Source organism: Panthera uncia, chromosome X (assembly GCF_023721935.1).
Source record: "Panthera uncia isolate 11264 chromosome X, Puncia_PCG_1.0, whole genome shotgun sequence".
Lineage (NCBI taxonomy): Eukaryota > Metazoa > Chordata > Mammalia > Carnivora > Felidae > Panthera > Panthera uncia.
Genome location: NC_064817.1, coordinates 110,481,855 through 110,499,120, shown reverse-complemented (window position 1 = coordinate 110,499,120; position 17,266 = coordinate 110,481,855). Strand labels below are relative to the sequence as shown.

General features: G+C 45.3%; 1 protein-coding gene and 1 pseudogene across 7 annotated transcripts in view; one reads left to right on the top strand and one right to left on the bottom strand.

Annotated features, from left to right (window-relative positions):
* The window catches only part of ATP11C (ATPase phospholipid transporting 11C), a 170,262-nt gene that overhangs the window by 32,100 nt on the left and 120,896 nt on the right, over nt 1–17,266 (top strand). The gene's annotated exons all lie outside the window — the stretch shown is intronic.
* Nucleotides 2,298–2,397, bottom strand: LOC125932482 (uncharacterized; annotated as a pseudogene).

Here is a 17,266-nt window from a genome sequence, read left to right as displayed (position 1 = left end):
AACTCAAGCAGTTGGTAAGGACAGTCAGTGGCCATTTATCATTTTAACGTGATTTATTTCAAATAAATAGCAAATGGGGTATTTTGGTCCTAAATTATGCATTTATCACTTTCTTACCGGAGCCCTTTTTTATACAACTGTATCAGTGAGCAGTGAAAGACACACAGACAAAACTGTCGTGAACTTTGTCAGTCTTCCCTGTCTTTCTTCTGCCCTTTAACTTATGATGTCCATTAAACTTATGATCAAAACTCAGCACTTTCCATTCTGATTAGTTGTAGATCTCTGCCTAAAATAGATGGCCATTTCTGAGGCGGTATGCATTTTTGTTTTTGTTTTTCTGGTATATTGAGGTGTAATTGACATACAGTAAAATTCACCCTTTTTAGCTATTTACAGATCTGTGAATTTTGACAATTTTATATTTGTGTCACCACTGAAGTCAAGATAATAGAATTGTCTGTCACCCAGAATAGTCCTCATGCTCCTTTGTAATCAGTCCCCTCCCTATATGACCAACCCCTGGCAGCCACTCTTATTTCTGTCTCTATAATAGTTCTGTAGAATTTCATATAAACGCAATCATAACATGTGGTCTTTTGAGTTTGGCTTATTTCGCTTAACATAATGCTTTTGAGTCATCCATGTTGTTGCATTTATCCATAGGTTGCTACCTTTTATTGTCGAGTAGAATTCTATTATACGAACGTGCCAAAATTTGTCCATTCACCGTGATGGACATTTGGGTCATTTAAGTTTTCATGATTATGAATAAAGTTGCTATAGGCATTTATATTCGAGTTTTTGTGTGGATATCTAGCCCTATTTCTCTTAAGTAAATGACGGAGGAGTGGGATCCCTAAGTTTGCTAATAAGTGTGTATTTAACTCTATAACAAATTGTCAAACTGTACTGTTTTTGATTCCTGCTGGCAGTACAAGGTTCATGAAGATTTACTCCTATTTTTTTCTAGAAGTTTTTTAGCTTTAGGGTTTACAATTTCAGTCTGTGATGAATTTCAAGTTATATGTTTCGAGAGAGGTTTGAGTTGAGGTTCACTGAAATATAAATATGCCCCATCATTCCATTGTCATTTATTGAAAGACTAAAAGACTATCCTCTGTCAATCGAATTAAATTGGCATTTTTGTCAGAAATCAATTGACTGTATTATGTGTGGATCAATTTCTGGACTGTCCACTCTGCTCCATTGATCTGTGTGTTTATTCTTTTGCCAATATCTCACTGTTTTGAGAAGTTTGTAGCTTTATAGTAAGTCCTGAAATTAGTGGGCTTGAGCCCTCCAGATTTTTCTTTTTCAAATTGCTTTGGTTGTCCTAGATTATTTGTTTTTCCATATAACTTTTAGATCACCTTGTAAGTTTCTTTTTTTTTTTTTTTCTTCCACCTTGTAAATCTCTTAAAAAGGAATCTTGCTCAGATTTTATTGAGCATTGAATTGAATACTGAATTGGGGTTGAAATGAATCTATTGATGAATTTGGGAGAGAATTGCAATATTGATGATATTGAGTCCTCTGATCCATGAGTACATATCTCTAATTATTTATATCCTTGATTTCTTTCACCAGTGTTTTCTGTAGTTTTCAACATAATAAATCTTAAAGTACTTTGTTACATCGATCCCAGAGTATTGCATATTTTATTGGTGCTATACAGCAGATGGTGCTTAAAAATTTCACTCCCCAGTTATTCACTGTTGTATATAAAAACAAAATTCAGTTTTGTATACTGATCGTCTGTTTTCCAACCTTGCTAAAGTTACTAGATCTGGTAGTTGTTTATAGATTCTTTTGGATTTTCTACTTAGATTATTATGTTTTCTGTGAATAAAGACAGTTTTATTTCTCCTCTCCAAGTTTATCTACCTTTAATTTTTTTCTGTGCCTTACGGCATTAGTTAGAACTTCTGTCCAGTATGGTGTTGAGTACACGTGGTCAGTGTGGTTCCCCTGCATTATTCCTGATCTCGGCGGGGGGGGGGAACCATTCGGTCTTTCCACCATTAAGTATGAGTTAGCTATAGGTGTTTTTCGTAGATGCTCTCCGTCAGGCCGAGGAAGTTCCCCTTTTTTATTTCTAGTTCATTGAATATTTAAAAAAAATCATGAATGGCTGTTGAGCAAATGTCATACTTTTTCTGAGTCTATATAGCTGTATGGATTTTCTTCCTTTGTTGATATTATCGCTGGCATTGCTTGAGTTCTGAATGTTGAACTTGCATTCCTAGACTAACTCCCATGTGACCGTTGTATACTATTCTCTTATATTTTATAGATAAAAACCGTGGTCAGGTGCCATGAAGTTGTTGGCAATTCCTTAATCATATGTGTGTTTTAAGGGTCACCAGAATCACTTCCATCTTTATTAAGGGAAATTAAAACAAATAGAGGGAGTGTCTTTGTACTAAGCAGTGCGTACATTTATTTAATCCTCTTTAATGGGAAATTGAGGTCTAGGAAATAATTTGCACCATTGAAGTCTTGCAGCTAGTAAATGACATGGTCAGAACTTAAATGCAGGTTTGTTTGGTGAAACCCATATCAGCCCACTAGATTGTATTGCTTCTCTCTGGTAGTGCATGCGTGTGTGGGAGGTGTTGGGGGCAGGAGGGGGCGGACAGGGATGAGGGAGTGTGAGAGAGAGATTGATTGAGATTAGGAAAGGGAGAAATGTTCTTATTTACTTATTTATGTTAAGTAAGCCCTACACCCAACGAGTGGGGCTCGAACTCATGACCCGGGGATCAAGAGTTACAGGCTCTTGTGACTGAGCCAGGAGCCCCAGGGAGAAATGTCCTACCGCCTTTTATTGCCGTTTGAAGATCTGGGCTTTTAGATATCTTAGTTTATATCTCAGCTCTGCCATTTGCTTGATTCGTGGCACATATATCTCTCTGAGACTCATTTTTTAAGCCTGAAATATAGACTTAGCACAGGTTGTTGTGAGGAATACAGATGATTTTCGTAAAGTGCCTCGCACATAGCACGTGCTCGATACAGTGGTGTCCATTACTGTCATTATTATTGATTTTTTTTTTTTTAACCATGAAATACACTTTATACCTGGAGATAATTGATTTGGGTTTGGAAAATGCCAGATAAGACTTAGGATGATTTTGTAGTTTAGTTGTTTTACCAAAATAGCCTAGAGCAAGTTCCTTTCTATAAAAACGGACCTGATTTCCTCTACTTTTTACCCACCTCCTTCCTAAATCCAAACAATACCAACTTACTGAATCATCTTGCAAATTTGGAAGGCTTAAAAGATACTGCTGAATGCTTTGGGCTCTGGAAATGAGTGCGTGCACGCTTCTGTGTCTATCCTTGTGTGGTCTAGAAGTGGTGGTCTCGGCCAGCAGGACTGGAGATGCCATTTTCTCATTTTACATGGGCAGCCGGCCACTGATAGCTAGCTTTAGAGCCCTGGCTCATGCAGATATGACAGTTTCTGAGTCACTGAAACTCACTTCCCTAACTTCCAGAAAGCATTTCAGACTGTTCGAAGGTAATGATTCCTTTTTCAGTAAGGTGGTTTTGATTATCCCAAGTAGGGCCGGAGAGGGTTGTGTTTTCATCAGTCAAGTCAGGGAGGCAGCAATGAGAAAAATGGCTGAGTCTGAGAAAGGGCGTCAGGCCATCATCAAAGGACCTTTCAGTGCCCAGGACCTCAGGAAGGCTGTTGGCTCCAGCAGTCCATCGCTTCTGGGAACTGATTCTCATTATTATTTGATTTCCTAGCAGTACCCTTCCAACTAAAAGTGCTGTGTGACAGATGAAAGTAAAGGAAAATCTGTTGTATTTTGAGAATTTTTGGAGAATATCACAGCACTGCTTGGTGGTGTTGTAAATCAGAATTGGTAATCGCTAGTCTTTTTTAAACAGGTTTACTGAAGTGCGATTGCTAACAAAATACTGTATATATTGCATGTCTCCAGTTTGAGGAGTTCTGAACATACGCATACACTATCCCTGAAGTCATTGCCACGGTCAGGGTAATGTGCATATTCACCGTCTCCAACAGACTGCTCCTGCCCTTAGATTTGTTTGGGGCGTGGGGGAGTAAGAACTCACTTGAGATCTACTGTCCTAACAAATTAAGTGACAGTACAGTATTCCAGAGCACACTGACCACATCTTCTGGTTCAGTTTTCCCCTTACCAACTAAGGTAGGTCTTCTTTCTACTTTATGATGTAAGAAATAGAACCTTAGCAATGTGTTTCCCCAAAGATCACCATTAGATAATTGCACCAGTGTCCAGAACCCACTTCTGATTTTTGTTCCGTGTTCTTTGCATAAGACCTCTGGGCCTTGAGCCTGTTGTGACTCTAAACTTCATTGACCTGGTAAACATTCCGAAACTAAATACCTAATGACCTTCGTCCTTACAATTAGTATCAACAAATGTGATTAGATTCCCAGCTTCAAAGAGAGCTCACGAGCTAACTGATTAGCGGAAGATACAGTTTGGGGAGTAACGTCTACCGTTCTTCACGCCTGTAACTTTCTTTTTCTAGACTGGCTAGACAGAGTTCCAGTGCCTGAGCAGGAATGTTCAGAGGCTGGTCACCGAACTTTTGGAAGGTGGTTGAATTGGAAACGTTGGGCGGTGAGGTGAGGCCAAGCCTGATAGCTTCGGTGTAGGGCCTCTTGAGTAGCTACTTTGTGCTAAACAGTAGTCTGGTCATTACAGGGGCACAGAGATGAACACAAGCCATATGATTCTACTCAGAAGGACCTCACAAGCTGGCCGACCAGATGGACGTGTACGCGGAGGTGCCTCCATATTATGGCTACCCCAGTCCGTCCTCCGGGCTGCCAGGAGAACAGTCTTTAGAAAACACGTACCCTTTCCCCGATTGAAACTTGCTGGTGGTTGCCTGTCTCTCCGAGGACCCCGTCCAAGGTTCTTCTCAGACCTACAAGGCCTTCTCTGATTTGGCCCAGGTTCTCCTCCCCCTGTACCCACACCTCCACGGCGAGCTCCGGGCACACACCGGTCCTTGCATTGCTCAGAACGCGCCACGGTTTTTCTGGCCTCTGAGTGTTTTACTCCTGCCGGGCCCTCCGGAGAATGCTGTGTTAGTGTGGGTCCTCTGAGAAGCAGGGACTTAGGATGAAACTGGCAAGGATCTTATTAAGGGAAACCACCGCCCGGTGAGAGACGATGGGGAGGTGGGAGGGATGGGAGTGCCATTAGTCCATGATGCAAGTCTGACCCCTAGTGAAGAGAAGAGCAGCTTAGGCAGAGAAGCTTTCTAGGCGGCCGCGCAGTGGAAGGAAGGTTCGGGAAAGCCTTTGGGTAATCCAGGTCTGTGGAGCCCTGTCCCTGCTGCACTCACTCGTTGGTCAGGTGCAGCCCCGGGGGAAATAGGGCCTCAAGGCAAACATTAGAATGGATTTCTGAGGCAGCCGCTCAGTCGGAGGCCTTCCTCTTGGCCTCCGTTAATGCCTTTCTTCTTCCGTTGACTTCCTCCTACTTGTCCTGAAAAGGCCAGCTTTAAATGTTCCCTCCTCTTTCTGGGAAACTTGGTGAAGGAAATTTTCAGCATGTCACGTGATGGTCCCACGGCCTACAATGACCGTCCCCTAACTTCCGCCCACTTAATTCCTAATACGCTTATTGGAATCCCTGCCATCTATTACAGGACCAAAAAAACCCCAGGTGCTCAGGAAGTATTTGTTGAATGAATGGCTGAATTGGTAGCACTTGGCTACGCAGATCAAAGGAGAAGCTCTTTGAAGCTCGTCCAGGCAGAGTGAACTGCTTGAGCAAAGCCATATTGGGGAAAGAACGAAGACCCTATTCTGTTTGTCTTTTTTTTGCAAATATCTTGTCCAAAGCCCGTCATTGGGGGGAGAGTATATTATGATGCAAGACAGTGGGGGAAGGAGTGTCTTCCCGGCACTTGAAAATGATTCATATTTGAGAACTTTGTTGAGAACAATGTTTTGAATATTTCCTGAGAGACTTCTTTCCTGAGAGGAAACGGAGTTGATGGAAATGGAATTTTACTGCTGCCAGGAAAAGTGCGATAAAGATCAAGTCTCCTACAACCACTACCAGAATAGAAATTTCCACCGAGCAGAGGGATTTCAAAGTCCCACCTAATGGCTCCTGTGTATTTAGTATTCGGTGCAGCTGAACTGTAATTCTGGAACGGAATTGGACCGGCTCTGACACTCCGGTCCGTGATGTATGGATTCGCGGAGACTCTTGCCGCTTGCCGACTGCCAGATGCTGGTCATATTTTCGACGGAAAGAAACAGAGCGCTGGCCAGGATTCCAAATCTCAGTACCGCTGCCTGCCTGCCACCGGCACGTGTTGCCGGAGGACAGAGACGTGCTGATGACAGGGTCCGATGGAGTCACTGTGGCAGCGGCTAGAGATTTAGCCCCTTATCCCTGCGTCGTCTTCTACCCGTGACCTGAGGCGCGACCACGTACGAAGCAGGTGCCCCTCTTCGCCCAGGTCCACGTCTGTCCTGTGCAGTGTCCCTCCTGTCCTGTTTCTCCGGAGTTCCCACCTGGAGGGAGGCAGGCTGCTTCTTCTTGAGGTGGGAATGAATAATGGTGCCTCCACCATGGGCCTGCTGTTAGGGTTCCCCCAGGTAATTCATGCTAAGGGCTTAGACGGTGCTTGACACAGAGTATTTATCCCGCAAGTGGTAGCTAGGTTTTATCATCCTTCTGCAGTAGAAGCAGGGGTCTGAGGGTAAAGGGGTACTGTTTTTCTGTGCGGATTCTGCAAGTTGGTTCTTCCTGCATTTGGTGAGTGCCTGTTTTGTGATAGGGCGGCCTGGGGCTCTAGGGACCTGGGCTGTTACGCTCGTTCTGTAACAAATCAAACACCGTTGCTGATACTCAGCTCTTGTCTCACGCGGAGACGGTTCATTTTGGCTTATGCACCTGCAAACCCACTTGCTCTTCAACTGTGCTCTGACCTGGTGTGGAATACCTTCTTCTCTTTCTCATCGACCCGTCTCTGTCACCTTCAAACTTCGATTCTAATTCTTCAGGGAACGTATAACTAACGAGACCCAGACATGTGAAAACACGATGGTTGCATGATGCGTTCCTTTCCCTGATGTTTGGTGGTCGGGTTGGGAGGCTTTGACCTCATAGCCTTTGCCTTACGTATCTTTTCCATGTTAGTGGAAGAGTTCGCTTGCGACGTTATCCGTGTACCTCTTTCACTAACAGTTTTTAATTTCACCAGCGAGCTTCCCCTTTCTATGTGCTTATACACATCTCTCTTGACCATCTTCCTCCTTTCTTCCAAGTCTTGACATTACATCGAGAACCACTCCCGTCTTCTCTACTTGAAAGCCAAAAATAGGACTTGAACTGAATTAGGAGTGACAGGGAATAGAATATTACTATCGATAAATGCACCAAGGCAAAGGAAAGCCATAAATTTAAAAAGAGGGAAAGTAGTATTTGAAGTCTCAAAGGTATCAGTATGTTCCAATCTGAACTCACTTAGCTCTTCTCCTCTAAGCCTCTGGCAGTCAGCTGGTAAGATGTTTCTCGAACGGGTTTATCTCCTTCTCACTCCCAATGTCCTTGCCCTGGCCCTCATCGTCTTTTCTTGAGAGGCAAGAACTTCTTTCCTGATCTTCCTTCCAGTTCCCTCTTTTCCCCAGTCTGACCACAGTGTCACAAGAGGGTGTTTTCTTTTTCAGCTTTTTTTTTATTATAAAATTCCGCAAGGATTCAAAACACCAAACAAAAAATATGTAGCTTACTATAGTATTTCAAGGCAAGCATACTTACAATCTCCATCCAGATCAAAAAACAGGACATTGAGAGCCACCCCAGAAGTCCCTCCAGGTGCCTTATCCCGATCATCAACCTGCCCTCATCCAGAATAACTCCTACCCTGACTTTCAGGGTAGTTATTTTTTTTTGCGGTTCTGTATCACGAGGGTGCCTTTTCAAAACATCAGTCTTGCCCTATTCACTTACCTCTGTGCTAAAGCCCGAGGGAGCTGAAACTCCCTCATGTTTTCTTGAGCTTAGCATGGAGCCTCCTGTCCACAACTGGTGCTTTCCTCAGTACCCTAGTCCGGCCATACTGGATTCTTCGCCGGCTCCCAGGTAACTCAGATGCCTCTAGGTAGTTGCCGGATACCTGCAGGCATTTGCTCCTGCTCTTCCCCCTTTCTGGAGTTGCCTTTTCCCTATTCCCTGAGGAAGTACTGGGCCTAACTCACACGTCATTTCTTGCATGAAGCCGTCCTGGGTCTCCCGTCTCTGACATACCTGGGACAGAATGAATCTCTTCCACCCCTGTGCTCTACCCACTGCAGCATTTTACACACGCGTCTGTTTTTAGCACTTACCGTAGTCTCTGGTCCCTCACTTTGCTCGATATATATAGTAAATGCTCAATAAATGTTTGTTGAATGACTGAACCTATGCAGTCGACCTTTGAAGCTCTTTCAGGGTGTCAGGGTTTCTTGAGGATTGACACAGAAATCATACACTTTATTGTGATCAAGCTTGCTCTTCCTTAAGTATCCCTGTTTCACACACATTTTGTTTAAAGTGGATTTTATTTTGTTAGTAACTAATATTTCCAGTATCTGGTTTTACTGGGGTTTTTTTCTCTCCCCTCTATTAACGTTTGCTCTTCTGCCCGCATTATTGGTCAAACAGGCCTTTGTGGGCTCTTCTGGCAACCTACACGCCATTTTTATGGTTTTTGTGGTAACGACTAGTAATTATTGAGTGTCCACTGTGTGCCTTGTGCTAAGGCCTGTCCGTGCATTATTTCCCGACCCCTCCATGTTTTCACCAGAAGCTGAAATTTAGAGAAGTTAAACAAGTTCAAGTCATAAAGCCTTAACCCCAGGTGGAGCTTAGGGTTTGGACCCAAGGAGCCCAACTGGAAACGTAACACTCTTGTTCCGGTTACCATTCTGTGTCCCCTCTCGTTAAGAAAACATACGTGTCCCCGGCTGCAACACAGTGGGTTTTTGCAAAGGCATCTGCGGCGTATGGATTATTTGTGGAAGCGTGTTACTCAAGGTCTCCCTGGATTCTAGTCAGCTCTTTGACTCTATTCCTCCTTTCCCAGATTGCTCCCGTCCAGGGCCTGGTGGGTTCTCCGGCCGGCAGGGACGTGTATCTCGTGGCTAATGGGCGGCGGCCTGGTCAGTGCCGCTCTCGCTGAGCCACCAGGAAGGAGATGGCTCTCGTGTTGCCCCATGGGTCGTCTCGGCCACATGTATTATTTAGCCCGTGGCTGCCGCCTCAGAGGTTGCTAAGATGAGGTTGCCGAGATCCAAGGATGACGCAGCCTGTGCTTGGCCAGGTGAGACACTGTGCCTTTTTAGGATGATGTCCGTCATTAACGTTAATTGCTATTTCTTAACTTCCCTTTGAGGCGCTAAAAGGAAATCCAAGCGTGAACAATTAAGGAAGCGATGACGGGGAAGAGTGCCTTCCGGCGCAGGAATGGTTCGGTAGTTGATAGCACACTCGAGCCACCCAGACCAGGGAGCCTGGAGGGATCGGGTCCGGGACAGCAGCCGTGGCACCTCAGCCCTCGCTGGGCACTGGCGGGTGGGCAGAGACAAACACAGATGCGCGCCGCCTGGTCCCATGTGGCATGTGTATGGGAGCGTCAGTGTTTTATCTTTCTTCCTCTTGTTCGTATGGCCACAGATGGGTCAGTGCTCACCTGCTGGCACTTCTTGTGCATTTTGAAGAGCTCTCTTACTGCATTTTGGCTTTTAAAGTCACCCTTCCATCCCAGTAAATTGCCAAGCCGCATCCGGAAGGAGTGGCTGTGCCAGACTTCTATTGCGTGTCACTTTCGCTTAAAGCTGACACCAGTAACGGCGGCTGACTTTTTTTTAGTTCTCCTAGCAAGTGCCAGGGGCTGTTGAAAGTGCTCCGCACACGGTTACCTCCTGGAGCCCTCTCCCAGACCCTTGGAAGTAGGTAGTGTTACTGTTCCTGCCGGAAAGCTCGGGATGCCAGTGTGTTACCGCTCGCAGCTTTAGGTTTCTCCTTCGGAAGAAATCCGTGGTGTTAGGCACCGGAACTACGCTCTCTGCCTCACGTACTGCTTCGTTGGGAAGGAGAACTTGAACACCTCGGTGTGGCCCGGAGCCTGCTTCTGGAGATCACGATTTTCCCTCGGATCACTTACATGTAGCCATTTGAGGAAAACGACCCACCGCTTTGGTTGGTGTTCTTCTCGTTAGAAAAGCGACTGTGGCATTTTCTTCCGGTTGATACTTTATCAAAACTTTTTCTAGCAAGCTGGGCATGGGAGTTCAAGGTTACGTGCTGTTGCTGTTGTTTGTTTTCTCAGACTACCCTACTTGCTGTTAGAGCCCAAGCACTAGAGGAGGATTTCGTGGCCGATGGGGAGAGTTTGGCTCGGTTCCTGATACTGTGGATGAAACACGGTGTTTTCTTGTCAGGGAAAATGTGTGAGGCTGCAGGTCACCCGAACGGGAAGAATGAGCTAGAAGCACTTCTCCGAGAAGGGCGTTTCAGAGCCAACCTGTGACCTTTCCTTTTTCATTTTACAACCTTGTCCTCCTGCCTCCTAAGAAAATTCCACACTTCCCCAAAGGCCGGGCGCTCTTCACCTTAATACTCCTCCAGGATTATTGTCATTGTTCGCAAAAGAATCCCCGGGCTGTTATCTTGTTTACCCTGAGGAAGGTCCTTCAAAGGTCCTTTTCTTTCCTTGGCTAAAGAGCACGAGAAGAGCAATAAATACCAGAACTCTCGTGGCCAGACGAGAAGCGAGGCAGATCCTAGAGATGGACAGACGTTCTAGTCACCTAAGTCTGTGCGATTTTATTCTGAGGACGTGACATTTGGTAATGAAAGTGATATGATAGCGAGAGGATTGAGTCCTAAATTTGGCTGGTATGCTTTTCCATCAAAGAACGAGATGAGGAGGAGGAGGAGGAGGAGGAAGAAAAATTAAATTAGACAAGACGTTTGGCTGGTCATGGAAATAGATGTCAAGATCCATGTACCATCTGCTAGTAAAGTTAATCGGAGCGGGAGAAATGAGGAAGCCTTACTGCAGAGCCAGACCCCCTTTGGTTTCCCCTTCCCCTCATTTAGTCCGATTAGAGACGGGGATGGTTGTGATTCCCAGGCCTCATCCCCAGAGATTGGGATTCACTGGGTTTTTGGCTCGGGACAGAGAGCTCTGCATTTTGACCAGGTTCCCCGGGGAGTCTCTTGCTGACCGTCTCAGAAGCATCCTTTGAGAAAACCTGGATTCAGCCTAGAGCCCCCAGATCCCTGTAATCGGTCAGCCACTGGGGAGAAGGCCTGGAATCGGCCCTGAGCGGCGACATACAGTGACACACATCCACTTGTCCTCTTAACACCGTTGCCAAGACGGGCACGAATGCCTCTCCCTTCATTTGGGGGAAATCAACCGAGCGTCGTGGGTGCTCCACCGGGATTCTCTCAGTAAATCTTCAGAAACACCTGGTGAGGTTGAAGTACTGTCATTTTCCATATTTTACAGGCAAGGAAACTGAAGGACAGAGTTCAAACGACTCGTCCAAGTCGGTAGTTTGGAGCAGAGCTGGGAGTTCTTGCACACAGCTGCTGCCGTCAGCTCTGTATTTCTGATCTTCCTGGTCCTCGGGCTCGAGGAATTGGAATCGTGGTTCAGGACTCATGGGGTGGGGGGCGGGCGGCACTCTAACCCCAGTGTCCTTGGAGACAGTCGACTTTTTTTGGTAATGATGCTTCCGAAAGGCAGTTTAGTTTTGTAAAACCACTTTTAACTGTGGTACACATAACAGACGAAAAGTACCATGTTAACTACTGTTTAATGTTTATTTTTGAGGGAGATCATGAACAGAGGAGGGGTACGGAGAGAGGGAGACACAGACTCCGCAGCAGGCTCCAGGCTCGGAGCTGTCAACACAGAGCCCGACGTGGGGCTCGAACCCACGGACCGCGAGAGCGTGACCGGAGCCGAAGTCGGACGCTCAACCGACTGAGCCACCCAGGCGCCCCTTAACTACTTGTACGTGTACAGTTTTGTGGCATTAAGTGCGTTCGTACTGTTTTGCAACAGTTGCCACCATCCATTTTCAGAATTCTTTTCATCTTGCAAAACTGTACTAATTAAATAATAATCCACCATTCTCCCTTTCCTCTAACTCCTATCAGCCACTGCTCTACTTTCTGTCTTTATGATGGAGCCAGTCAACTTTTATGTTAATCTCTATAGTCATGCTAGTGATGTTTTTAGGAAGAAAAAAAAATTACTCCTCAAACCCAGATTTACAAACATGTACTCGGTGTTGAAATAAAAAGCCATAGACATTTTAAAAAGAATTTCGCATGCCTTAAACAACGTGTGACCATATCTCTTAAAGCACTTGAGGTCCGCTCCACTATATAAAACTAGACAGAGATTAATATTTGGCAACTTGGAGATGAGAAAGCTGTGTTGAAAAGAAAAACAGGCCCTCTGGCTGGGTGGTTTCCTTTCCTCTTGGGAGGTCATTTTCTTTGGAAAATAAACACATTTCTGGTCACATGAATTCATGCAAATTGCTGCATCAGACTAAAAAATCCATTATGCTCAGTAACTTTAAATAATTAGATTGTATATCTGGGGATGCTTTGGACAAGGCAAAGCATTCTGTGCTAAAAGTGCTGATTCTGAAGCTCAAGCCCCACTTTTTCACGGCAGCCCCACGTCACTGTGTCCCCCCATCAGTTTCTTAAGTGAATTGTCCAGAAGTAACTACTACATAGAAGACTGAACTGTGTGCTTACAGGGGGTATAATACCTCATTTCAAGCATTGGAAGATAACAGTTACCCCACCCCACCCTCTCTTCCTTGTCTTTTGTGGGAAAATAACATTTTTAAATTTTTTTCAAATGTTTTTGTTTATTTTTGAGACAGAGAGAGGCAGAGCATGAGCAGAGGAGGGCCAGAGAGAGAGGGAGACACAGAATCCGAAGCAGGCTCCAGGCTCTGAGCTGTCAGCACAGAGCCTGACGCGGGGCTCGAACCCACAGACCGTGAGATCATGGCCTGAGCCGAAGTCGGGACGCCTAACCGAATGAGCCACCCAGGCGCCCCGAAACATTTTTAAAACTAGAAGGTATAAAAAGCGTGGCATCACTGCTTCATTTGTAGCCCTTTTCCCCAGAGGTAACCACTGTTAGATTTCTTGTCTAGGTGTTCAGATTGTTTTCATGTTTGCGTGAGCATAAACACACACATGCACGTGACATAGATTTTTTTTTTATGTACGGTTGGTATCATTCAAGGTATCATATTTTTCGATTTGCTTTTTCACCTGATACACGTCAGAGATGATTTCATATTGGTACATATCAGGCCACTCCTGTATTTTAACAGTTGCACAGTAGTCCATTATTTGGATATTCCGTAGTTAGTTTAAACAGTACTTTCCTGGGCGGCACTTGGATTCATTTAGTTAATGTTTTTACTGTTATAAACAATGCTATCAAACATCCTTTTGCATTTTTATTTACTTTTTTTTTTAACGTTTATACATTTTTGAGAGAGAAAGCATGGACGGGGGAGGGGCAGGGAGAGAGGGAGACAGAGGATCCAAAGAGGGCTCCGTGCTGACAGCAGAGAGCCCAATGCGAGGCTCAAACCCACGAACTGTGAGATCATTACCTGAACTGAATTTGGACGCTTAAGCCAACTGAGCCACCCAGACAGCCCTACGTTTTTCTTTACTCTTGTTTGTAGAATCACACAAGCTATTTTTAAAAGTTGGACTAATGATGTTATTAAAAGTTTACATTTTGATAGTTCTATTTGAGAGTTCATAATTTTGAAATCAGTGTAAAAAGAACTTTTGGAACGGTAAGAATGAAGACCATCACGCACTTGAACATAGGTATCTAAAAATGCGTTTAAATACTCTTTTGAACAATAATAGCTGTCATTTAATGATCACTAACATTGTCATATACAATCCTCACAACGCTATGGGATCGGTATAAATTGCTCCCAATTTACAGATGAGGTAACAGATTAGGAAAAGGTTAAATGACTTGTGCAAGGTCCCACAGGTAGTAAGCATCAGAGTGAAGCCTCCAGAACAGTGTGTGTTCGACAACAAAAAGACAAATAGTCCAATCGGAAACTGCGCAAAGGATTTTAATAGACATTTCTCCAAAGAGGATCTACGACTGGCCAGCGAACACGAGAAGGTGCTCAACATCGTTAGTTGTTCAGGAAGTGCACATCAAAACTACAACGAGACGCTGTTTCATGCCCACTAGGATTACCGTTTAGAAGAGAAAAAGGGAAAGAAGTAATGCTGGTGAAGACGTGTAGACATTGGAACCCACCTACATCGTTATTTGGAATGCAAAATGGTGTAACCGTTGCGGAAAATGGTCCGCTCGTTCCTTAAAAAGGTTAATCGTGATGGGGCACCTAGGTGGCCCAGTTGGTTAAGCATTTCACTCTTGGTTTCAGCTCAGGTCATGATCTCACAGTTCATGGGATCGAGTCCTGTGTCAGGCTCTGTGCTGACAACAAGGAGCCTGACTGGGATTCTCACCCCCCCCCCCCCCCCCCGCCCCGCACCCCCCGCCTCCACAATAAACATTTTGAAAAATGTTTTTAGGGGCACCTGGGTGGCTCAGCCGGTTGTGTCTGACTCTTGGTTTCGGCTCAGGTCATGATCTCACAGTTCGTGAGTTCAAGCCCCGCATTGGGCTTCATGCTGACAGCACGGAGCCTGCCTGGGATTTTCTCTCTCCCTCTCTCTCTGCCCCTCCTCTGCTCTCTCTGTCTCTCAAAAGAAATAAACTTAAAAAAAAAATGTTTTTAATAAAAAAAAGTTAATCATGAAATTACCCTATGACCCAGCTGTTCTACTCCTGGGTGTAAGCCCAAGAGAAGTGAAAACCTGTCCATACAAAAACTGGTACACAGATGTTCATAGCAGCATTATTCATAGTAGCCAAAAGGTGAAAACAACCTAAATGTCCACCAACCCGTGAATGCATACCTAAAGAAAATGTGGTACATCCATACAATGGGTACTGTACATCCATAGAAAGGAACAAAGTATTGATACATGCCACAACATGGATGGACCTTGAAAACATTACACTAAGTGAAAGAAGTCAGACACAAAAGACCACACAGTGTATGATTCCATTTATACAAAAGGCTCAGAATAGGCAGAAAGTAAATTATTTTTTTTTTTTAACGTTTATTTTTGAGACAGAGAGAGACAGAGCGTGAACAGGGGAGGGGCAGAGAGAGAGGGAGACACAGAATCTGAAACAGGCTCCAGGCTCGGAGCTGTCAGCACAGAGCCCGACGCGGGGCTCGAACTCGTCAACTGCGAGATCATGACCTGAGCCGAAGTCAGACGCTTAACCGACCGAGCCACCCAGGCGCCCCAGAAAGTAAATTATTGATTCACTGGGGTTTTAGGGAGTCAGTGGCGGGGAGTGAGTGTAGTGGTTTACAGAGGTTTATTATAGGGCATGAAAATGCTATGAAACTGAATCATGGTGATGGTTGCCCGACTTTGAACATACTATAGACCATTGAATTATATACATCTTAAATGTGTAGGTTGTTTATATTGTCCAGGTTATAAAACCATAGAAGGCCCTTAAAATATTGTTCCTTCAAGGTCTGTCCTTAGGTATTATGCTGAGTGAAATAAGTCAGAGAAAGGCAGATATCCTATGTTTTCACTCGTATGTGGATCTTGAGAAGCTTAACAGAAGACCATGGAGGAGGGGAAGGGGAAAAAATATAGTCACAGCGAGGGAGGGAGGGAGGCAAACCATCAGAGACTCTTTTTTTTTTTTTTTTTTAATGTTTATTTATTTTTGAGACAGAGACAGAGAGACAGAGCATGAACGGGGGAGGGGCAGAGAGAGAGGGAGACACAGAATTGGAAGCAGGCTCCAGGCTCTGAGCCGTCAGCCCAGAGCCCGACGGCGGGGCTCGAACTCACGGACCGCGAGATCGTGACCTGAGCTGAAGTCGGACCCTTAACCGACTGAGCCACCCAGGCGCCCCCAGAGACTCTTAAATACAGAGAACAATCTAAGGGTTGATGGAGGGTGGGGGAGAGGGGGAAAGTGGGTGATGGGCATTGAGGAGGGCGCCTGTGGGGATGAGCACTGGGTGTTGTATCTAAGGGATGAACCACATGAATCTACCCCCAAAACCAAGAGCGCACTTTACACACTGTATGTCAGCCAATTTGACAATAATATTATTAGAAGAAAAAAAAAAAAGGTCTGTCCTTGACTCTCTTTTTGTGGGGCGATCTGCAAAGTCATGCCCTCAGTTGCTAAATGTAAGCAGATGAAGAATACATCGACCTTATCACCGCCCCAGTCCTCCCCTAAGCCCTGGACCGGTATTTGGGGCTGCCTACTGAAGAGGTCCCTTGGGCTTTCCTATAGGCTCCCCAGAAGCAGCGCTACGTCCAGAACGGCTCATCACCTCCGTTCCCAGCTCTGGTCCTCCTGCCTTCCCTGGTTGAGTGGATGGTATCCTCATTTACTGTCTTCCCAGCACTAGACCTCCAAGTCCTGTCTGTGCTTTGCTCCAATAACTCCCGTTTACTCTCCCATGCTCGCAGCGGCAGCCTGTGGTCCAGACCTTCGGCGGTACCTGCTGGAGGGGAACGCGTGCCACCGTCCGCACTGCAGACTGCTTGGTCCCTGTCCTGCCTTGCCTCTTGCCATTCTCCTTATACGTTTTCCTTCAGCAACAGGACAACTCCTGTAGATCCCTCAATCATTCCATGCCATCTCCTGCCCCTGGGCCTTTGCACATGCCGCATCCTCTGCTAGATCTTCCCTCTTCTCAGTCTAAACCCTTGCTCATCTTTGTACGACTTGCTTCGGGCATCGCATTCAGGAAGTTGTTGCCTACCCCTAATTGGGTTTGAGTCAGGCACCCTTTTAGCCCCCTCTTCCCTGTAGCTCTTCATTATTAATTCACATTCATCACCGGATTATAATGATCTATGTGAGTGCCTGTCTTCACTACTGCCTCTTGACTTTTTAGAGACTATCGCCACGGGGGAAGTCTTCATTTGGTTTCTTCGTGTCTGTGTGTGAGCAAGGTGGGGAGTCCCTCCTTGAGTCATGATGTCTCTCTCCTCAGGGAGGCCGCCTTCGAAATTGTGACCGCCCCCCAACACTTTTCTTCTTTGATTTACTGCTCTCCTTAGCGCTATTACTATATATTTTCCTCCTC